The sequence below is a fragment of the Coffea arabica genome, chromosome 10c, assembly GCF_036785885.1.
Source record: "Coffea arabica cultivar ET-39 chromosome 10c, Coffea Arabica ET-39 HiFi, whole genome shotgun sequence".
Classification (NCBI taxonomy): Eukaryota; Viridiplantae; Streptophyta; class Magnoliopsida; order Gentianales; family Rubiaceae; genus Coffea; species Coffea arabica.
Window position 1 is genome coordinate 32364609 of NC_092329.1, and position 24909 is coordinate 32389517.

At 37.7% G+C, this 24909-nt stretch overlaps 1 long non-coding RNA gene across 1 annotated transcript; it reads right to left on the reverse strand.

The window, feature by feature from the left end:
- Window positions 1–14927: 14927 nt before the first annotated feature.
- LOC113713650 (uncharacterized) lies at window positions 14928–16869 on the reverse strand. The gene is made up of 2 exons (XR_003453598.2): window positions 15728–16869; window positions 14928–15549 (listed from the first exon to the last, which is right to left on the reverse strand). It is a non-coding gene; the product is annotated as an uncharacterized lncRNA (long non-coding RNA).
- Window positions 16870–24909: the final 8040 nt, after the last annotated feature.

Below are 24909 nucleotides of genomic sequence, written 5' to 3' on the forward strand. Positions count from 1 at the left end.
AATACTATAAAAATCATCTAAAAACTATAATTGCTCATAAAATCTACCAGGAAAAATATTTCTAAGCCCGAAAATGCAGAAAACATGCAATTAAGGGGAAAATAAACCGTAGGAAAATAATTAGGGTTTTACGGGTTCTCACATACATGACCTGATAGATTGTTGGGAAAAAAACACAGCTTTTTTGTGATACTTTTGCACTAAATAAGCAAGAAAGTTTATGACCGGTAGCTTTGATTGAAAGTCAAGGTGAAAAACTTTTTATTTTAAGAGTCATTTAAATTGTTTCCAGAAATGTTACAATCATAGGCAATGAAATCCCAGAGCCAAGATTATGTATCACTATTCTCCACATTGATTGGAAAATATCACCTGGATGCATCTCTAATGGGTTATGTAACATCTTTTGGAAAATTGCTATGGATGGATTCTCTTATAGACCCTTAAACTATTATTTGTTTGTAAGCTCACTATGAATGTTGATTATGAACACTTTCTAGTAACATCTCTACTTTACTTAATTTTTGACTTTTTTTTTATTTAAAGGGTCAACCTGCCCTAAATTTTATTAAATCATGCAACGATATACTAAAAGGAAATAATAAAAACCCAAAAATCAAGCCCTAAGTTGCACCTCCCGCAACCGAGGAACTCCTAAACGGTCCACACGTGCCTCACCTCTGGCCCTGCGGGGTAAGGACTCAACCGAGGAGTAGCAGCAATGCCCTCCTACCTGCAAGGATGCTAGGGCATCTGCCACCGAGTTGGCCTCACGAAACACATGCTGAAGAGGAGCCCTCATCTGATGGAGGAGATGTCTAATCTCCCGCAGTACAGTACATTTTGCCCTCCTAAGTACTGGAGGGAAGATCGTCCTCATCCGGCATGTGCTTGGCTCGATTTCCCTATATCTGTTACAGGCATTTTGTCCCCCCAAATCCGTTGTGACGGCCCTCGGCAGGATCTGCAACTCCTTCCTATGGGACGCAAGCGTAGACTCGAAGTGGATACACTGGGCGGCATGGGAGAAGCTCTGTGTTCCGGTCCAGGAAGGGGGTCTGGGGTTCCGCTCTTTTTCTGACTCGTCTAAGGCGTTTGCGTGTAAGTCATGGTGGCGGCTGTGACGGAAGAACTCGATATGGGCATGCTACATGCATAACAAATACATCAAGGACATGCACCCATCGCGCGCTGCGGTGCAGCACTCGCCGGCATCATGGCGTCGTCTGCTATCAGTTCGAGACTTTGCGGAGGCTAGGATCAGGTAGTGTCTAGGGAAGGGAATGGTCGACTTCTGGTGTGACATCTGGTGTGGAGATCGCCCTCTGGCGCAGGTGATAGGGGTGTCGAATCCCTCGCATTCCCTGGTGGCGGAGTTCTTCACGCCTCATGGATGGAATGTGCCTCAGCTTAAGGAGTGCATCCCCGATTTCTTGGTTCAGCAGATCACTAGCATTCATTTCTCACTTGATCGAGATGACGTTATGGTTTGGACACCCTCAACCAATGGCAATTTCTCCGTAGCCCCAGCGTGGGGGGACATCCGCAAGAAGCGTAATATTTCGTGGATCGATCGTTAGGTCTGGGGTTTCATCGTTCCTCTAAGAGTATCCTTCTTTGTATGGAGGCTGTTGCGCAACTGGATACCCCTCGATAGCTTGCTGCAAGATAAGGGGGTAGCACTATGTTCCAAATGCAGTTGTTGCCAGCAAGGCCTAGAAACTATCAATCACCTTTTCTTGCACGACGCGGTGGCTGGGGAAGTGTGGGAACACTTTTTCAAGGTGTTTGGGCTTCTCCCCTTCACCGCGGTCAGTGTTGCCGCTATGCTTTCCCACTGGTTCTTCTCACACTCACAGGATTCGTCCACTCATGTGCGGAACAAAGCTAGATTTGATGCATGTCCCATCACTTCGTCTCAAGTGATTTTTCAGATCGAAGAGTTGTTGGGCCGGATGGGTAAGGCTCGCGTTTTCTCTTCGGCCTCTTTTTCAGGCGACCGAGATTTTGTCCCTGGGCAGCCTTTGGCAACAGCTATGGACGGCCTAAGGCCGTGGTGCCGGTCTCTTGGGAAAAGCCATCGCCGGGGCATCTAAAGCTTAACACTGATGCCAGTGTCCTCATCGGCAAAGCAGTGGGGGGTGGGGTGCTGCGTGATCATGACGGGAGGGTGATCTCGGCTTATTACAAAGAGTTTGGGGATTTGGGAGTGCTGGAGGCGGAGGCACAAGCTCTCCTAGAAGGTCTAAAAATGTGGGCAGAACGGGAGACGGGAGCTTTGACTGTTGAATCAGATTCGAAGGTGCTTGTCCAACTAGTGAATTCGGAAGCCGTCTCAAAATGGCCGGTATGTACTTAATTCTTGACTAGTTATCTCTTTCACTATTTTTTTTATTTAGTTTGCTAAATTATTAGGTGATGTAGGACTAGGACAAATGTGAACTTAGTTTATCATTTCTTTACCTATTTTATGTGTGTGGTATTGTTCTCTAAATTTGAATGATTTGTCATAAATTGAGTCAAAATCTAACCAAGGATATAACTTGAGCCTCGAGGATCATAAAAATTTTCAAGCATACTATGACAATTATCAGACCGGGCATAAATAATCCTAAAGGCAATAGTTTAGCAACAAGCAATCAAAAATTCAATATATAATAAATTTATGTAAGCTAAAATAATTGGCTAGATAAATTCCCCACTCTCATGCTTGACAAGCTACAATTAAGTGTTAGTGCAAATCTTCCCAAAATGTTTGTACAACTTGACAATAGAAGGTTTAGTTGAACTCTCTTCCAAATACCTCTCTTTTTCAAGCAAAATTAAGTAACTCAAATTTTTGATAATTAAAGGGGACAATTGTGAGGACCCGAAAATTTTCGTATTTTTATCGAATGTTATTGGTTTATTTAAATATTTATTCACTCATTTTCTCCGAATAATTTATTTCAACCATTTTAAGTCCATTCGTATGGAACAATATCTTCCTTATGTTTTTAAAACGTCCCCGTTAACAAATTTAATTTTTTCGAGATTCGTTTAAGTGAGGAATAATGAGTACACGAGTTTCGAGGTGATATTCTATCCGAGAGTGCAATTATCTTGGAGAATTAAGAATGATCAATAGTAGATTAAGAAAAGTTAATTGAGGAATTAGAGGTGAATGAGTTCTAATTAAGCTTATACCGTGTTCGCGCCGAAAGTTTTCGAAAATCGCACCACGCGACAAATTGGAGGCTTGAGGAATCAATATGTGTGAGTACTCATAGTTTTATTTCTAAAATAACTATTTTTATGATTAATTACTCTAGTAGTGGTTACTTATATTATCGTTACAAGAATTCTTTTAAGTTTCACTTTATCGCGCGTGAATCGAAAATTCGCGTAAATCGAGCCGGAGCGGCTAAGTGGAGATTTCAGAAACTTAATATAGACTACTAAGAGTGAATAATTATAATATTTAAGAAAATGCATTAGAGGTTTAGTGCACAAGTGAAACAAACCCGAGAGAAACGGACAGTAAACACGCGCGTGCGAACTATTGATAGTTGACTTTCACCAAACTTTGGCCCCAAGTTTTATCAAGCTTTCAAGAGAAGCTTTAGCCATCAGATTTTTTACTCTCTATCTTTCCTCTCAAGCTGCCAAAAATGCTCAAGCAAAGAAGAAGAGCAAGAGCTCTCTCATTTCACTCCAAATCTTCTCACCATTTCACTCCAAAATCACCACACAAACTCACAACAAATTGGAGATTCACTTGGACTTGGAAGGGAGCATCTTTCTCACGGTTTCTTGGAGCTCTTAGTGACCTAAAATTTCTGATTTTTCATCATCCAAGAGGTGGTAATCATCTAACCTTTTAAACTTGGTTCTAGTGAGTTAAATTTGACTTGGAAGCTTGTAGCTTCATGTGGGTATCTTTATTTGGTTGAAAATCAATTGAGTGGGCTCTGTGAAATCCCACAATGGACATGTTGGACTGATATAATGATTATGGAGGTTAATTATGTTGATTAACTATTAAACAAGTGGATATAAGTTGAAAGAGTGGAAGGAAAATCAAAGGAAAGTTGAAGCTAAGAAGGGCCGAATTCTGCCCTGTTCTTGCCGAGCTCTTGGTTCAATTTTTTTTGTGATCAAATGACCTTGAATTTTTTTTAGATATGTTGTATAGGTTGTGTGGAAAGTTTTCACAAAAAATTACTTGATTTGGTTAGGAAAAAGTTGAGTTTTGAGTAAGAACAAACTGGAAATTCGCGTAACAGGGGTATGCTGGCAGTAATCTTTAAACGATCATAAATCTTTGCTCAGATGTCAAAATAAAGTTTTGTTTGCGGCATTTGAACCTAGACATTTCCAGTTTTCTAACGGTATAAAATGAATCCCCTGATTCAACTTGAGTGAACCGTATCAATTCTTCAAAGTTACCTATTCTGTTTTATTGCTGTGCACGAGAGTAAGTGATGAGCTGAGGCTTGTTGCATGGATTTGAGCTAGCTATGAACTGAATTTCACAAGGATTTCTTCTTATGAAATGTAGCCTTATGATTTTAGTTTCCAACGCCACCAACCATGCCCAATTCCAAATTGAATTGACTGAGTTATGACCAAATTACAGAACTGTACCAGTGATAGAAAACCCTAATTTTGGCTAGCCGAATGGCTTAGCTCGAATTGGGACTTGTTAGTTTGAAACTTTTGGTGTCAATCACCTACCAAATGTATGTTGGATGTTTCTTAGATCTTTTTTTCGTAAATGAACCATGTTTGAGATGATTTTATTGGCCAATGGTTCAAAAAAGAAAAGCGGAAGCATGAAGGCAGTTTTGTCTTCGGATTTCCTTAAATTTTGGTAGTTTAGTTAACTACCTTCCCTTGTGAATTTTTAAACGAAATTTAGTAGAGAAGTAGTCCTCATATGGAAGTTGAATTGTACCAATTTTGGTATTATTCTAAGACCGTTTTGATGTACAAATAAGTTACCAAATTTATTCTTCCAAATCTGGAAAATTGCCCAACAGCCCTCATTTTGAACCAACTTTGAGCTGCTATATCTTGGCGCTCAAAACTCTGATTCTGTTTTGTTTGTTGTGTTTTAAACATTGATTGTAATTCTAATTGAGTTTCAAATTTTAGAGACTAGTTCACATTCTGTGAATATTGCCGAATTTCCAAAGTTTGCCAAAAACCAACCCCGAATCTGTCTTGAAAATGCAAGTCAGTAGTTTTAAGCCAAAATTTAAGTGTCTTTCATTTAGAATCATGGAAAATTGTCTTCTAGGGATTTTTAGCACTTTGGAAGTAGTTTCCAACAGTACTAAGTTTTCCAATTTTGGACCTACAACGAATGAGATATGATTTTTCAAAAATTGCACCTCAAATCTGGAATTTCTGAACTTGAAGGGAATTGAGTTTTTAGAAACTCTCCATTACCCTTCGATATTGCTTGACCGTTTTACACTTGATTTCAAAGAGAAAAATCAGATTTCCCTTGTATTATTAAACCCCACTTTAGAGTCTCGATTTACGAGTAATTAAGGATAATTTTCATGATATTTTCTTAGATTGTACAAGAGTACAATCTTCCTTGATAATTGAGGGTTTTAAGCGATAGTGTGTGATAGATAATTATTGTTTGCTCAGGCATTCAAGAAGACCTCACAACCGACGCTTAAACACTTGAATTGTGCACCACTCTCTTATTTTGACTAGGTGAGTGTCAAGTGCATGTTTTGTTGCAATTATGTGAATTGCTTCTCATGAACAGAAAATTGATAACTGCTGAGTCGAGTGTATACTTTATCGCACTCATTCTCATTTAAATGAATTGTAATTGAATTGCCTAAATTGAATTGAATTACCTGACCTGAATTGAATTGAATTATATGCTATGGCTGCATGTCTCTGGTCGAGAACCTTGGTAAGTCATGAGAAAACCTGTATAAGCTTGACCTATTGAAGAGATCTAGCTTGGCCTATTCGTGCAGTAGCGCCTTTATAGAAGTTCGTGCCCGATAGGGGGGTTGTATGGTGGAGAACCTGTGAAGTTAGTGGAGATCCGCGGACTTAAAATATCGACCCGGTTGACGGAGTGTCATCACGGGGAGGTATTCGATCGAGGTTGACAAAGCATGTGGAAATTAGCTCCTAAGAGCTACCATATCCTTGAATTGTTTCTGTTTACTTTTACCTGCTTGAAATGTTAATTACTTTACCGTTATGGCTTTACAATCGACTAGATACTTTTGAAAGTTGTATATTTGGGAAAGTGATTGTATTTTGAAATTATGATGCAAGGTTGAATATTCACGTATGGAAATGACTTTGTACCCTTGTTCCGACTTTCATTGTTAGTATTACACTGTAAGTTGAACTGGAATTGTACTGAATCCTAGCGAGAGCTGGGCAGGCGTCCCACAGATACCCTTTGGTTCACCTTAGGGAGAAGTGGAGGCATCACAGTTGGTATCAGAGTTTAGGTTTTAGATTTTTGTAGTGTATCTTAGGCTTAAAAGTTTAGGATGCCGGACTGTGGAACTGTTTGGGAAGTTAAGTGACTGCTTGTGGGGATGAAAATTAGAAATTAGGTTTGAATTAATGGACAATTGGGAGTCTCGATCTTGTAAGAGATATGTAAGTTACATTTAAGCTTTTAATTGGGAGTCCCATTTAAGCTTTTAATTTTAATTGTAAGTTACGGAAGGTAACGATTGTATTGAACCGTCTCGGGGACGCATTCCGGTGGCCATTGTCAGGGAGGGCCTAAAAGAGCTCGTTGGAGGTATAACTCAACTCGCCGAACTAGGACTTCATGTGATCTTCAAAGGACTTACTTGTACCTAAATAACGTGGTGTTAGTTGTAATCGATGACCGGGGGCGGTTGTCTGAGGAAATTGGAATTATTCGAGAGGATAATCGAAAACTGAGGGCAATTGTAGATGCTCCGAAATTTTATTTGTCTTTATAGCTTTTATTTGAAATTACTTGCCTTAGATTCTTGGTTGAATGTAAGCCAAGGGAGTGCATTTTGCTAAGAAAAGTTTCATAATCTCAAGTTGTTAGAAAATCTAGAAATTTTCGCAGGAGGTTCTACGCAGCTTTGGGAAATTGGCTATAACTTCGTATAGGAAAGTCGGAATTGAGTTCCGTTTGTTGCATTTGAAACTAGACACATAGTGATTAAGGTGTAAAGTTCAGAGTTTGATTCAATCTCTATAAATTCTAGGAAGTTGGCAAAGTTGACTGAAAATTCTGCCCTGCACAAGTAAACATAGGTGTGATAGCCCCATCTCACCCTAAAGCGAACCGAAGGGTTCGGCGGACCGCCTGCCCAACTCTCGCCGGGACTCAGTCATACCTCAATCATTCCCGAAATAAAACCACAAGAATTCGTATAACCATAATCCAAAACTTAAAGTAAAACTCATATACATTGCTATCTCAAAAGGGAGTACAAACAGTGAATATACAAAGGTTCTCAATTCTTCATACGTCCAGCCCATGCCAAAAAGTAGGGCGAGAACCATTACAAAATCAGAAACTATTCTAGGCTAGTCTAAACCAAGCTCTTGTCCTTGCTCGCCTTCCCCTGTTAAGAAAAACAAAACTAAAGGAATGAGCTAAAAGCTCAGTGAGGTTCCAAACACATAATCAATTCAATACATTAAACATAGAGTATCAATAATTCAAGAAACATTTACAATGGAAAGCGATAATAACACATTCATTAAAAGGATACGGGCTCACAGGGAGTCATTTATTCGTTCGTTCATTCGTTCTCCTGTCATTCCCCTTATTCCTCCAATCACTTGAAAATGCATTTTGTAAGTAAAACCCTACATTTTCATTGACATTCGTTCGTTCATTTCATTCACCCCCTCCTGGACGTTGGCCAGGCTCCACCCGACAACAAGGTAATACTCGAGTATACCAAACTTTCACCCAAGGTCACCAAATCGCCCGACCAAGTCCGCTTCTGGCTCGAGTCGACAGGTAACAGAGGGTAAGGGCCCAGTTCAGCCAAACGGATTACATTCATGTGCAACTAGCATTTAATCATTTAATCATTGAAAATTTCACATTTATTTAGGTCGAGTGCGATAAAGTACACATTCGCCTAGAAACTCGTTTTGGAAATCATTGAAAGCACTTAACACATTATCAAACAGCAACAACAAGCCATGAAATCAAGGAAATTATAACAAATAAGGAACACTCACCTCTTTACGTAAAATAACGTCCAAAATATCCCTCCGGATAACACCCTCAATCACCAATGAACCCTAATTGTAATCAAAAGAACACATTATGCTTCAACCAGCAAAACCTAAGTGATTCAAAGAGAATCCAAATACGTACTAGTGCGATACATAAATATGAGGTTTAAGGTGAAAAGTATATATTTAGATTAAAGGACATTAGTAACTTGGAGTTTTCCCAAATCAAACACAAAACCATACCCAAAAGGGTTTTAGAAAATTCCATTGAAAATAAATTAATAGTGCCACGTCAAAATGCGACCGGATATGAAAAGACAGTTGCTCAAATTCGTAAAGCACTTTGTTTGGTCCGAAACTAACTCATATGCAAAGAAATAATGTATAACAAGTGTCTTGGGTAAAATCATATGAAAAGGAACCTAAACAAACCCTAATAATAACCAAGAAAAAATATTACAGTTAAACCCTCAAAGTTTAGGTAAACAAAAGAAAATCCGAATATTTACTTGTACAAAGTATAAATATAGTTTTGGAAGTGAAAAGAGTACATGTAAACCAAAGGACATGAGTAAAATATTTGGAAAACTTATGCTCGCTCTCAAATCGTTACCTAATCTTCGAGTGTAAATTTGGGCAGCACGCCCTTTGTATTTACCTATTTTCCAGCCACTTATGGCATCATTATTTTCCTCAATCAATCCCAAAGTCATACACAATATAAATTCATCACAACAGCCGTTCAATAGGCTCAAAGTCATTCAAGTACAAGGTTTAGTTAGGAAAATAACCGGAAATGAGCTTTAAGCTAAGAAACCAAAAAAGTAGATTCACCGCTACATAGCATATCAGACATAACTGAAACTACGCTTATCAGATTGGGGTAAAATTTATACCATTTCGAAGCTAAGACAAAGACCTACAACTTTCATGAAGACCGCTCAGTCCAGTTCTCACCCTAACTAGGTCAAATTTACCAAAATAACTCCAGATTTTCCAGTTCGAAGCTTACTGTGAAATTTAACTAGCAGTTCTGATTCATTCACTCATATCTCAGCACACACAACTCCAATTTAGGTAATTCCAAAGCCATTTGAAAGCTAAGATACAACGCTATAATTCGTAAGAAGACATCAACAACCAATTCAGTAATATTCCTGGTCAAACTAACCACTTACAGAGGCTGATTATCATTTTTGACAGAAACAGGGCAGCAGGGGTAATTTTGTCATTCACAAGATGCCCTGAGCCAATCGAGCTGAAAATTTACAGGCAACTATTTAACACCATTTTATACAACTTTCATGTTTTAACTTAAGCCTGATCTAGTCTCTAACATGCTCAAATAAAACCGGATAGAATAGGGTCATTCAAAACCCTAACCTAGAATTTCCATAATACTACTTCCAACTATGAAATATGCTCATAAACTACCAAAACTACAACTTTAAACCACTAATTAGCAATTAATTGAAGTAAAGAAGAAGTTCTTGGCAAAATACCTTGAAAACTCAAGAAAAATGGTAGTTTAGTATCTTTTCTCCCACAATCACTCCACCAACTCCTTCAACCTTCCTTAATAAGCACTTGTATGGTGTAGTTTCAATTTTGTTTGGCTACAACTCAAGATTCAAGCTAGAAAGTGAAGTAGAAATTGACGTTTCTCACCTTGTTTTTCTCCTCAAGAGGGTCGGCCAAGGGAAGCTCAAAATGAAGAAAATGTTGGTCAAATTTTGATTTTATTCAAGAGGTAAGAAAGTCCTTGGTCCAAGTCAAAGGTCCAATAAATTTAAGACAAGTCGTTAGCCAAGATTAATCCTTATCTTATTGTCGTCCAACACTAATCTTCCAAACTAATCCCTAATTATCACCTAGCACCTTGTAAAATAATAATACTTAGCACAAAAATCACTTAATCACCAAAATTTTATCGCACTAGCGGGTCCCACGTCTATAATGCATTTCAAATTTAACGTACACTAACTTATACTAGGAAAATGATTTAAAAACTATTTTCACTTATAAAAATATATAGGAAATTAACATATTAAAGGAAATATAAAATGGAAGCAAAGAAATAAAATAATGCTAAGAAAATGTGAAAATATTTGGGTTCTCACAATAGGAATGTTGTAGTAGCTTATTGCTCAATTTGGACCAACTTATGAAATAAATCTCTTTGAGGTGTCTTCTAAAGATTATTAGTATTTGAAGTCTAGTTTTAACAAGTCAAGTTGTATGAATTTTTTATATTTATAACTCAAGTTATGATTTTTCTAAAGGAAGGGCATAAGTTAGGGTTTTGTGCATACTAGGGTTTTGGTGTGTGTTTTTTGTGTGCATTTTGGTAGTGTGATTGTGAGAGGACTTGTAAAATCTCTCATATTTTCTTAAAAATTTCCTTTTATTTGGAAACCATTATTTTATAATAGCTTTACTACTCATTCACTTCCTCAATAGTTACAATTAATCATAGAACTAAGGGTTTTCTCTTTACTTCCATCATTAAGGTAAACTAGGATTTTTACGTCTTTTGGTAGTGTGATTATTCGGTATGGAGTGTGTATTAAATTTAGTGATTAAGGGTGAGTTTTAGATGATATTAAGTGTGTAATTAGAAGTGAAAATAATAAGTTAGTTAATCATACGATAAAACCCTAGTACACGCAATTTAAGAAAAATTGGTTTGAACCGATGGGTATCGTTCGCTACCGATGGAATACACCACTTTATTACCTTAATCTCCTTGTTTTAGTTGAGTTAATTAGCTCTTAATTAACCCTTAAGTCAGCCACCATTATTGACTAAGAAAAGAGAGATATTTTGATGGAAATATTTGTAATTAAGCCATTTGTCAAAAATCCAACCAAGGTCTTGACCAAGACCTTTGACCAAGACATTTTCCTTTCTTCTTATCTTTCTTCTTGGCTAATTTTTCTTCATTTTGCTTCATCTTGGTCGTGACTTATGAGAGGAAAAAGAAAAGAGTAAAGAACACTTCATTTCCATCTTGAGTTTTAGCTTAGTTTGAGTGAAAATCCAAAATCCAAACCGATTAAATACTTATTTGGGAACTTGGGGAGCTTGATGTACTAAAAGTTTGGAAGGAAAGGTTGAGGTTTCTCTTGAAAGCATCTTTCGCAAGGTATTAAGGCTATTTTTCCATTTTCTTACCCTTAATCTTGTTTAAGTTTGTATAGCAACTCATATTCTTAACTAATGATAGTTATTTAAGTAGTTTTGATGCTTATGGTAGATTTTTGAGCTAGGGTTTGAGTTGTTTGAGTTGTGTTTCTTGTTGATTATATAGAATATGATGTGAATAAGCTTAGATAGGGAAGTTGGAGTAGTGGTTCAAGACATGAATAAGAAGTTTATACCTTGAATGCATTAAATTCCAGTTTTAAGCATTGAACTGCCCTGCTTCTGACCAGCACTATTCGCCCATGTTAGAAGCTGAATCAGGCTTACGTCAAAACATGAAATTTGTAGGAAATGGTGTTTTATAGATTCCTACAAACTTTCAATTTAATCAGAGCACTGTAGCATATGAAATGATCTAAATACCCCTGACTGCCAAATGTACATTTCAGTGGGCAGTTTTGAGATTTCACATGTTTGGCTTCATTTTTCACTTTGATCCATATCAAATCAGCGTTTGGCCAAAACATGAAAGTTTTAACCCTATGTTTCAGCTTTCCAACGCATGTAAAAATGCCTCAATCGGAATTGTGTAGCTTGAGTTATTGCCATTTGAATTCAGTACTGACAACCAGACTGACCATGAATTTCTGGTTCTGTAATTTGCAAATTCGACCTAGATCAACTATGAACTGGGTTAAGTTATCTTCATGAAAGTTGTAACCCTCTATCTTAGCTTCAAAACAGTATAAGGTGAACCCCAATACGATAAACGTAGCTCCATTTGTGACCAAAATGCTATAAGATGTCAAATCTGCTGTTTAGCTTTTTGTCTACAAAACTGATTTCCGATTGTATTATTAGACTTGTGTTGTAATTGGATGATTTTGGAGCCTAATTGAAGGGCTATGTTAGTAACATTACTTGTGTGTGATTTTGGGGCTGAATTGAGAAAAGCAATGAAGCCATAAATGGCTGGAAAAATAGCTAAATACAAAGGGCATGCCGCCCAAATTTTCACTCGAGGACTAGACGTGTGTACTTGTGGTTCGAGCAAAGAGCTGAGGTAGAATTGAACTCGAATTGTCTAGGTTATTTGAGTCCTCTTTTATAGAGGTATATAAGCTGGAATTTGGTCGAAACTCGTACCCTTGGAAAAATGAAAGTAGTGACCACTCGGAATATGTTTTCCTCGTCTTTTGGACTTAAATGCGAATTCCAAAGTTTTAGTTTCTTCTTTAGTAACACCAAAAGAGCGAGCATGAATTTTCTAGAGTTTGATAAGTAACTTGAATACTACTTGTCGCGCCCCATTTTTTGATAAATAAATGAATTGTTTAAAAATGTATTTTTGTGATTGGAAAATGAATCGTGATTTAAAATAAAAATGGGTCTAAATGGGGTTTTGAGAATGCGACGATTTGACCCAAAATTATAGTTTAAAAAGGGTTTTTAAAACTAAATACGGAGTCGCCACTTGATAATGAGTTAAGGTGTACCAAGTCACCTAAAAAATGTATTTTTAAAGAAAAATAGGAAAAAGTAGTGAGAAACCCTTTTTAAACGACTCCTAATCTACGTAAACCAATGAAAAAGGTTCGGGAGTCACATTTGACAAAGGGGAAGGCAAGGATAAAATCCAAGGCACCCCTTTGACCTAGCCAAGGCTAGTTGCATGATTTAATCAAAGATTTTCTTGTTTTAACCAAAGAATTTATTACATTTGGATGCACTACATGAATGCAAAAAGAAGGAAAAAATGCAAACCTAAATTCTAAAATGTCTCTTGTAAGGTTTTTGGTCCCAACCACATGAATTGTGGCGGCCAATAAAGGAAAGCCTTATAGAGGTCGATTAATGCAAATGATGGCTAAAGTGCAAGTGTGCAAGTGTATAAAAAGGTGAACGTGTGAAATTGTATGAAAAATCCAAGTGTTTGTGTGCAAGTGTATGAAAAGGTGCATGTGTGAAATTGTATGAAAAATCCAAGTGTTTGTGTGCAAATGAAGGGATAAAAGGTGTACGTGTGCAAATGGGAGGAAAAAATGAAAGTGTAATGATAGAGTGGATGCATGAACCTAGGGAATTCATGCATAATGGGTACGGGGAGACCTAAATCATGACTCCATTTGCCCTTTGATAGAGAGAATACAAGCGTGCTAAGGCTTAGAAAAAGCCACACTCGTCTATATCCCATATTTAAGGGGACTCTCAAGCAAATGAACCCTATAACTAGCATGAAATGCAAAAATCCTTAAATGGAGGGAAAAGGGGTTCGAGGATCATGCCAAATGATAAAACTAAGGAAAATGCGTGATATGTGGTGAACAAGCAAATGATGCACTAACAAGAAAAAAAACCCTAAGGGTCTAGCGTTGGACTAGCCCATTCTATGAATTCCGACTAGCGTTGGACTAGTGGAAACGATAAAAGAAGCCACAACTAGCGTTGGACTAGTGTGGTGACGTACATTCATCCATTCCATTCATCCACACTATGGAAAGCAAGTAGACATATCAAATACTCATAAACACGTAGCACGTAACATTTAGCAGGCTCGACTAGATGCAAGGCCCTAATAAAGAAAGTAACAAGTAACACATAGGCATGCAACCAAGCTAATGAACTTACTACATTCACTAACTAAAACAAAAGGGGAAAGGGAAAATGGACCAAATTGCTTGCCACAGCCCTATCTATTACAAGCCAAGAGGTGTACACATACCCCATTTTAAAGAACAATTTAATAAAAGCAAGAAGGAATGAAATAATGGAACTAAAGAATGGTAATGAAAGCAAATTAGGCATGCGATTCACACTTAGCACATTGGATCACATAGGAGAGACAAAAGGGATAAAAGAAATTATACCTCCCTTGAAATGAAGCTCTAATGGAGTGAAATCAACTTATTTACCCTCCAAAATAATAAAGGAGTCAAGGTACCAATTTATTTGGCAAATAATCACAAAGGATAAAAAATAAACATGAATTTGAACCAATTAAATCATGCCAACGACCCACATTTAAGAAGTCAAAAGAAAAAAGGACTTGATTGCAAAAATTAATAAAGTCTTGGGGTCAAAATTAAAGAAAAATAAAGTTAAGGGACCCAATTGCAATTAAATTAAGGACCGAATTGAAAGTAGTTGAAAATATCCAGGACCACAGTAAAGTTAAAGGAAAATACAGGGACTGATCTGCAAAATAGTTTTCTGGTTTCTTAATGGATCAAACCGTTGGGCCATTTCCTTTATTTGTTTGGGCCAAAGCTTCCCAGCCCAACGGACATCCAAAACAAAAGAGAATGGGCCATTTCATTAAATTGACTCAAAGAAAAATCCAACAAACCTGATGGGCTTTGATTCTTTAGCCCAAGCCAAAACTCCAAAAGAAATAAACTAAATCCATTTTTACAAACCCAATCAAATAGAATTACCCACAAAACTTAAACCATAATACTAAACCTAATAAACATGAACAAATCAACAAAAATATTAAACCACAATTATGGTCTAAATTCCAGAATTAATCTGTCCAGAAAACCATATAAAATATGCAAACAGAGGACTAAGCTCAAAAGAATGAAATTAGTTCAGCTTTTCCAATTTTTGGGGTCACATCAGAACAGGGGGGAACTCGAGGGGTTCATATGCAACAAAACAGGGATCCAATTGAAGGAATTACAATAGCTTTGGGGGGCAAATATGAAGTTCCGAGACTTCTTTGGGGTTAAATTACAAAGAAATGGGAAATGGGGGGACTGAAATCGCAGAACTTGTACAAACAATCGTCTTCTCCAAAACAAGTCCCAGCATCCGGCTGTTTTCATCTTGCTTTGTCTACGCGTGAATACCAGAAAATTCTATTCCGACAACTCTCCAAGGTGCAATTCGCAAGCTCCCTCTTATACAAATTTCAGGCCATTAATTCATATCCATACAAAGGGAAAAGGCAGAACCAGAAACGGAAAACAAAGACAGTGTCGCATGCTAACATATCAGGATCAAAATTCTTCTTTCTACCCTTGAAATCAACTATTATGTTCTGAAAAGCATTGAAATTGCTGTCCATTTGTTTCTTCACATGCACAAACGCAGACCAGTCATTTTCCGGGCATAACATTCAGTCGGGTATTTCATCGAATACCAAACGGGCACACAAAATTGTAGCTAGTTTCTGCTCGAATGAATCTATAACCCGCCCAAAATTTTTATTAGCAACTCAAGACAACACAACCCAATGAATCCAGAGAGCATTCATGCCCGAAATTGTAAATAATCAATGAGAAAAATGCAACAATAACTCTCTGCTTTGAAAGTCTTAAAGACTCAGAAAAAAAAATAAATCGAACATAGAAGGCTGGCTTACCTCATTTCCTGGGTGAAAATCTGCTGGTGGCAGTGAAGGATTGACGGTAAGGTGGTGGGTTCCAGCGCTACGGCAATCAGCAATTCCTCCGCCCCATTTTTCTGCCTGAAATTCCTCCTCCAGATTCCAGATTTCAGCCACAATTCCTTACAACGGTTTCTTACGGCGACAATTCATGGACAGCAGCGGCGGGTTCAAGCGAAGGGGAGGCTCCGGTTCTTGGGCAAGCGGTGGAAGTGTTGGATGGGCAGTCGGTTTTGTAAAGGGGCAGAGAGAACCCCTGCTATTCCGACGGTTGCGATGGCAACAATGGCAGCGGAAGTTGAAAGGTGGCGGCGGGGCGGTAGAAAGTAGTGATGGCAGACAGCAATGGCAGTGAGATGCGGACTAGTGGTGGTTTGAGCAGACAGCGTGAAGGGCTTGCGTTGGAAACGGGAATTATCTTGGGAAATTGGGGGAATTCGAAGAAGGATGGTAGAGAGCGAGTGGTAGCAGCCGGTTGAGATAGGGGGGAATTTTACAGTGGTGGTTGGAGAATTTTCTTTCATCGGATGATTCAAGTTTAAGCCCCCCATTTCTTTTTCCGATTAGTTTTCTGGTTTCTTCCTCCCCAGATTGCAGCCTTGCATTTTTCGCCTTCACGAAGCTCCCCTTTTCTTCCCATGAAGTTCCTTGTCCGCCGCCCCTCTTTTTCTCTGGTTTCTCTTTTCTTTTTTGCTTTTTTTAGCTCTCCTTCTTAGCCGAGAGCTTTCTCGGTTCTTTTTCTTCTCTCCGTTCCCCTCGTTCTTTCTTTGTTTTTTTTCTTCGCCCAAAAGCCTCCGCAGACATCCCCTGTATTTCTATGTCCGCCCAAAAAAATTTAGCCGCCGTAAGCCTCCCCTGCTGTTTTTTCCTATCCTCTGTTTTTGCTCTTTCGACACCACTCTCGGCCTTTTTTCTTCTTACCCTCTCTCAATCTCCTTCTCAGCTAAAACCTAGCCGACCCCTTCTAGATTCATCCTCTCCTCCAGGTGTCCTAGACACCTGGCCTCTTCAGCCAAAAATTTCCCCCAGGACCTCTCGCAACTTTCATTTGCAAGCTGCGGCAAAAATGCAGCTTTTGGCTTCTCTTTTCTTTTTTTTTTTTTTTTTTTTTTTTTAAATTAATGATTTAACAAAAATAATAGTAAAATAAACAAACTAAAAATAACAAAATTACCATTTTCGACCTTTTCTTTCATTTTTCCATTTTTCATCATTTTCCATTTTTTCAAAAATAAATTAACAAAAATAAACCGAAATGCCAAAAGATTGAATTTGAACGTATTTTTGTGAACAATTTTCCTTTTTTTCTCTTTTTCATGATTTTCTTTTTCCCCTTTTTTCATTTTTCACTTTTCCTTTTTTTTCTTTTTCTCTAAAAATTCTACGCTAAACTTACAAAATAAAAACTACAAAAACAACTAAAAACTAAAAAGGGAATAAAACTAAAATAAAATAAAACCTAAAAGGGCTAGACAAACACATAATGAACTAAAACGCAAATCATCTAAACACAAAGCATTAATTCAAAATTTGGTGTCTACAGTTTGCCCCTCTTTGTCTGAGTTTTGAAAAAACTTGAGACAAAGAAATAGACACCAAATACCTACCTGCTTTATCTGGTGGCGAACGTCATGAACGGTGGACGTTTTTAGAAATGGGGACTGACCCCTCTTGACAAAACTTAAAGTGTAATTGATTTAGATCAGGAAATTAAAAGCGGGACCGACCCGAACAAAAATTAAAAATGGGACTGGCCCGAACAGGAATTAAACGGGACTGACCCGAACAGAATTTAAACGGGACTGACCCGAACAAGAATTTAAAACGGGACTGACCCGAACAGAAATTAAACGGGACTGACCCGAACAGAAATTTAAACGGGACTGACCCGAACCAGAATTAAAACGGGACTGACCCGAACTGGAATTTTAAACGGGACTGACCCGAACAGAAATTTAAACGGGACTGACCCGAACAGGAATTTAAACGGGACTGACCCGAACAGAATTTAAACGGGACTGACCCGAACAGAATTTAAACGGGACTGACCCGAACAAGAATTTTAAACGGGACTGACCCGAACAGAATTTAAAACGGGACTGACCCGAACTGGAATTTAAAACGGGACTGACCCGAACAAAAATTAAAGATGGGACTGGCCCGAACAGGAATTAAACGGGACTGACCCGAACGAAAATTTAAACGGGACTGACCCGAACAGAAATTTAAAACGGGACTGACCCGAACATAAATTAAACGGGACTGACCTGAACAGAAATTTAAACGGGACTGACCCGAACCAGAATTAAAACGGGACTGACCCGAACTGGAATTTTAAACGGGACTGACCCGAACCAGAATTAAAACGGGACTGACCCGAACAGGAATTTAAACGGGACTGACCCGAACAGAAAGTTAAACGGGACTGACCCGAACAAAATTTAAACAGGACTGACCCGAACAGAAATTAAACGGGACTGACCCGAACAGGAATTTAAACGGGACTGACCCGAACAGAAATTTAAACGGGACTGACCCGAACAGAAATTAAAAACGGGACTGACCCGAACAGAAATTTAAACGGGACTGACCCGAACAGAAATTAAAACGGGACTGACCCGAACAGAAATTAAAACGGGACTGACCCGAACAGAAATTTAAACGGGACTGACCCGAACAGAAATTAAACGGGACTGACCCGAACAGAATTTAAACGGGACTGACCCGAACAGAAATTTAAACGGGACTGACCCGAACAGAAATTAAACGGGGCTGACCCGAACAGAATTTAAAACGGATGAATTGAAGTGAGATGGAGTGTTGGTGGGATTGACTCATGTTTATTGGTGATGCAAATGAAAGGAGTGAAATGAAGTGTTAATGGGACTGATTCACGTTCCAGTGGTTGTGAAAATGAAATGTCTTGACAATCGGACAGTGGGATCAAACCCGAACCTGCCGTGATGAACTTGATTTGATTTTTGATTTTCCTTTTCCTTTTTTCTTTTTTTTTTTTTTGATTTTTGATTTTTTTGATTTTTTTGATTTTTTTTTTTTTTGATTTTTTTGATTTTTTTGATTTTTTTTTTTTTGAGAAACTTTCCAAAGATAATTTGCCCCAGTATGAAGAATTGGTCAGTGGGAATCGGTCAGTGATATAAAGCACGGTCAGCGGGATAAAACCCGGTCCTGCCGAGATTGGCGGGATGATACTCGGTCCCAATTGATAAAAGCGGTCAGCGGGATAAAACCCGGGCCTGCCGAGGTCGGAGGGATAAAACCCATGCCCAACGAAAATAAAAGCGGTCAGTGGGATAAAACCCGAGCCTGCCGAGAGAATTGGAGGGATAAAACCCATGCCCAATGAAAATAAAAGTGGTCAGTGGGATAAAACCCGAGCCTGCCGAGGTTGGCGGGATAAAACCCAGTTCCAACGTGATAAAAGCGGTCAGTGGGATAAAACCCGAGCCTGCCGAGGTCGGAGGGATAAAACCCGTGCCCTATGAAAATAAAAGCGGTCAGTGGGATAAAACCCGAGCCTGCCGAGATCGGAGGGATAAAACCCGTGCCCTACGAAAATAAAAGCGGTCAGTGGGATAAAACCCGAGCCTGCCGAGGTCGGAGGGATAAAACCCATTCCCAACGAAAATAAAAGCGGTCAGTGGGATAAAACCCGAGCCTGCCGAGGTCGGAGGGATAAAACCCATTCCCAACGAAAATAAAAGCGGTCAGTGGGATAAAACCCGGTCCTGCCACCCAATTGGTCAAGAAATTGAATTTGATTTGTCAAGGAACAAGAAATCTGATTTTCCAAGAAACAAGAATTTGAACTTGATTTTTGATTTTTGAATTTTGAATTTTTCCTGATTTTTCGAGAGAATCTTTTTCAAAATAATTTGCCCCTCAGTGTAGGGCCCTTTTCCCTTCTTTTTCTCTTTCTTCGGCATCGGCCTTCCACGTCACCAGATGCTTTTTCGTCGATTTCAACAATGAATACCTGCACAGGGGCTTACCGAAATATGACATGCATTCACATTTACATGAAAAGAGCAGCGTGATTGATTTGAAAGATGCATTATTTGATTCTTGGACGAAATTCTCAATTGGACTAACAAAAATATTTGCCCCTGTGTGAGCTTATTTTGCGAAACTTCGCAAATAAAAATTTTGCCCCAGTGTGGGCCCATTTGATTGCAAAAATTGGTTTGGATGCTTCTCCATTTATTTGCACAGGGTAAGCAATTGCTTTTCCTAACATGAAGAAAATTGAATGTCTTGCTTAAACTGATATAACACATTCCATGATGAATTTCTCAAAATAATGCCAAATTACGAAAGATTTCTTCCCCACTTTAGCATCAACGCTTTAGGTAATGGGTCACCATTTCTTGTTGGTTCATCTGTCAGGACCAATCAAGTGATCTGATTTTTGAGGGGGTTAAGGGAAATGAGAAGACGAGATTTGTTTGGTTCTTGTGCCCAAATTTGTAATTCCTTCAATGCCACATCTTAGTGAAAGCAAAGAGTTTGTCACCCTTATTTTTCAAGAAAACTTAGTCAACATACAAGCTTTCTAGGCATGCAACGTATGGGCAGAAGTGATAGCTAAACATGTGGAAACGGGTTATACCCTTATGATCACAAATGATTTGATGAATTTCTTACGAGCATGATCCTCACTTTGGATTGTCATGAAGGAATAAGTCAACGATGGACTTTATTGGCTTGTAATGTGGCTTGAAAACGATAGTTAAAGAATAAGACTTTCAAGGATATTGCACCATAGATCGCCTTTTTCCAAAAATTGCCCCTATTTTGAACTTAAAGATCTCAAACTTTGTTTGCATTTTTCTCATCATTCACCAAGGATTTCAGAGTCGATATATTTTTGCATTTATTTTTCTTGCTTCGCTTTTTGCCTCTCTTTTTTTCGAGCTGATGGGTTTCCTCATACCCGAGTAATTCAGAAATACAGCTAAAATTTTCAGCATCAGAAATTTTCTCGACAAGGCCATTGCAAAGAACAGAAGTCAGGACTTTCGGCTTTTGTAATGGGGTCTGGTGGGGTGTTTAAAAAAGTTAAGGCTTGAAGGCAGATTTCAAGAACGGTTTGAAAAATCTGAGATCGCATTGTTGCACCAACCCTATTTTTAGATTTAAATCAGAATTTGCCAGAGCTTGTGCTCAATTGAGGCTTTTCCTCTTTCATTTTCTTTCTTCTTTTGATTTTTCGGCATTCTGCCATCTTTGAACTTTCACAAAATTTGCCCCAGTTTATTTTTAAACTGAGGTTCTCTTTTCTTCCTTTGCTTTTGATTTTGCGACTTTTCACTTTTTCACTTCTTGAAGTTTTTCCTTTCTTTTGCAAACTTGCCCCAGTGTGGGGTTTGCGATTCTCAGGGGTTGCCAAACGAAGTATTTTATTCTGAAGGCTCAAAAGGGATAACTAGGGATAGAATGCTTGATCGGAAAAAGAAGATGGCCTGACTTGTATTCCGTTCCTTACAATAACTCTGAAAGGAAACTTTCATTAATGGGAAATCTTTGGCATGTATCTGAATTAATTGACTGAGGAAGACCCTTGTTCATCCATATTTGTGAAACATAGGCGGTCCGTGCGGACAAATCTCTTCCTTTTCTTTTCCTTTTCTTTTTCTTTTTCTTTTTCTTTTTCTTTTTCTTCTTTTTTTCCAAAATTGAAACCCAAGTGGAAATTTCTCCAATTCGTGATTCCCTCTTTATTTTTGCTTTTACCCTTTTTCCTTTTTCAAAATTCCCCAATCTCCTTCCCCAATGTGGGGTGCGATCATATGTGCATTCGAAAAGAACCACCAATTTTTTTTGCTCAAATGAGGATGCAAGGGATAAAACAGTGTTTAAGTTGTAGAAATGATGGCCAAAGCATCATTCTTACACTCCATGACAATCAACGTAATGCAATGCTCATTGAAAATCCATTCCCCCTTTTGATATTTAAAAATTTTTCATGTAGGATAGTAATCATCAAGGCGCTTATTTGAAACGAAATTATTCTTTTAAAGGCTCAAATGAGAGAGCAAATGATAAAATGTGTATAGGTAGAGAAACGAATGTTCAAAGCATCATTCCAAATTTTCAAAACAAATAAGAATAATGCACATTTTTGCTTTCACTTAGATGTGAATTGAATCTGGTTAAACTAATGGGCATTTGCAAGCAAAAAGTTGCTCCAATTTGCAATTTATCAATCAATGTGACTGATTTTATTTTGGGGTTAAATGAAGTGGGCAAAATATGAATTGTACAGTGAAAGAGAAAAGGTATCTCATTGGATCTTTTGAGTGGCCTCTTTTATTTTTGAGCACTTTTATTGTACAGGTTGGATCACCAATCGAGTGTAAGGATTTTAGAAAGCTTACACTTGTGAATTTTCAGGCTGGAGGTTGAAAAATCTCAAATTGGGTCTTATTTCTCAAAATTCACCATGAAATCTCTAATGAGTAAGAATAAAGAATGAAATGTACATATACACAAGACAATAATTGTCCAAAAATTTTATTGCTGAAAACAATTTGAAACAAAATTTCTCGTTCAATTATGATACAAATGAGAAGAGAGAAACTTGTAAAGAGCTCCACATACACACTTTTTGTCTCCTTTTCTTTTTGGAACAAAATGTATTAACAAATCAAGTAAACAGAATTTTCCTTTGGCAAACAATTACAACATCTCTCAGATGCTTTAGCGTAGAGCTTCCAGATAGATCTTTTGTGTTTTCATTATAAGATCTGCCCAAGAATCAAATAACACTTGCGATTTTCAAACCTTATTGGATTAAAATTATCATCAGATATAGAAGAATATTTTCGTCTTATTGACACATTTTTATGAATGCAGGGGAGGGGGAAAACAAAAGAAAAATACCCAGAGTTAGTAAACAAGAATATAAAACCGGTATGCATGTCCTATGGGGGGACCCTTTTTGTGCCAAGGGTAGGCCTAGCATGAAAATGCAATCCGCTAGAGTAGGCACCATACAATACCTGATGAATCCGATCAGTTGATTGGGTGAAAAAAAATGATTTGAAAAATTTGGCCTCCAATTGGAGTGAAAAGACACGTTTGTCCTAAAAATTAGGACAAAGTCCGAATGGATTGCTTGCCTTGATTGACATAAAAAATGACGTGTAAAAGAGATTGCAATGTTTAGACTAGGTCATTCAGTGAACCTTAGACCGAAACCCTAAGAGAGGGAAATCTGGTCAAATGCATAGGATGAAATTGATGGTTTATTCAAAAATTGACTAGATTATCTTAAGAAGGGTAAAATGGTCAAATGTATTGAATGAAATTTGATTATTTATTCAAAATCGAATGGATAACCCTAAAAAATGAATTAAATGAATCAAATGAACTAAATGAAATCAATTGATCAAACGCATTGAGTGAAATGATGATTTATTCAAAATCGACCGTATGACCCTAAAAAGGGTAAATTGGTCAAATGAATTGAATGAAATTGATGAATTGACCGAACGACCCTAAAAAGGGTAAATTGGTCAGATGAATTGAATGAAATTGATTTATTCAAAAATTGACCGAATGACCCTAGAAAGGGTAAATTGGTCAGATGAACTGAATGAAATTGATTTATTCAAAAATTGACCGAATCACCCTAAAAAAAGGGTAGATTGGACAAATGGACTAAATGAAAACTTGATTTATTCAAAATTGGTTCGATTGCCCTACCAATAGGTGAATTAGCCAAATGAATGAAATGGATATTGATAACTTTATGCAAAAATCGACCAAATCACCCTAAAAGGGTAAATTGGTCCAATGAATTGATGACTTATCCAAAGATCGGCTGGATGACCCTAAAAAGGGTAAATTGGTCAAATGAATGAATTGGTTAAATGATGAATGAATTGACAAAATGGATTGGATAAAATGGATGATTTATTCAAAAATCGACCGAATCGCCTTCAAAAAGGGTAAAATGGTCAAATGCATTTATTCAAAATTGAATGGATAACCCTAAGAATGAATTAAACTAATCAAATGAATTGAATGAAGTCAATTGATCAAACAGATCGAGTGAAATGATGATTTGACCAACTCGCCCTAAAACTAGGCAAATCGGTCCAATGGATCGAATGATTGATTCAAAATTGACTAGATCACCCTAAAAAGGGTAAACTAGTCAAATGAAATCGGATGACTTATTCAAAATTGATTGAATTGACCTAAGAAATGAGTAAATTAGTCCAATGAATAAAATGGAGATTGATGATTTATGCAAAAATCGACCAAATCACCCTAAAAGGGTAAATTGGTCAAATGAATGGTTCATTCAAAATTAATTGACAAAACGGATCGACTGAATCGTTCGGCCATTGGTTGTTTCAAAAAAATAGTCTATGAGCCTTCTAAAATCACGATTTGGCCCCAATTTATTAATTGTCTCAACGATAAGGAATTATTTGTGAATTTCTTCCAATTAACGTCCTTTACGCAAGGGAATTTTACCAATTTTGATAAAAAAAAATGGCCAAAAAGTGATTCCTAGACGCTCATATCCTAATGTGCAAAAGTTGCTTTATTCTCTTTAAAAGGATCGGATCATTACCTTACCTTGTGCACTACCCCTTTGGATGGTACGAGAAAAGTAAACGTGCAGGTCTCATTGGATTATATATCCGAGACATGGGGTGGTTTATTTCTAAAATGGGATTCCCTATGTGGCATTCCCTTCAAAGGTAGATGCATGATGCCATTTTATTAAAGCAATGTAAATATGCAACAAATATGGCCTAAAGGGCATAAATAATGCATCGAGGGGAAGAGGTCTAAAATGAAATGTACTTATTAAAAATTAAGCATAATGACTGAAATTTAAACATGTGAGCTATCTAGTGGGTAAGTCACTAAAAGAGTGCCAAAGAAGCCTTTTATTGCTAAGGCACATGAATGCAAGCCAAGAAAACAAAAGAATGGTTAGTGCAATTGATAGTTCACATAACACATTGGGAGCAATTAAGAAAAGAAAATACAATAAAAACAAGTAAAAGGGGTGGAACCCCTTCCCTCGTGCCTAATGTGCTTAAAAGAGGGTGAGGCTGACTCTAACCTAGGAAAATGCTAACATGGATGCATGAGGCTGGGGCTAACTAATGCAA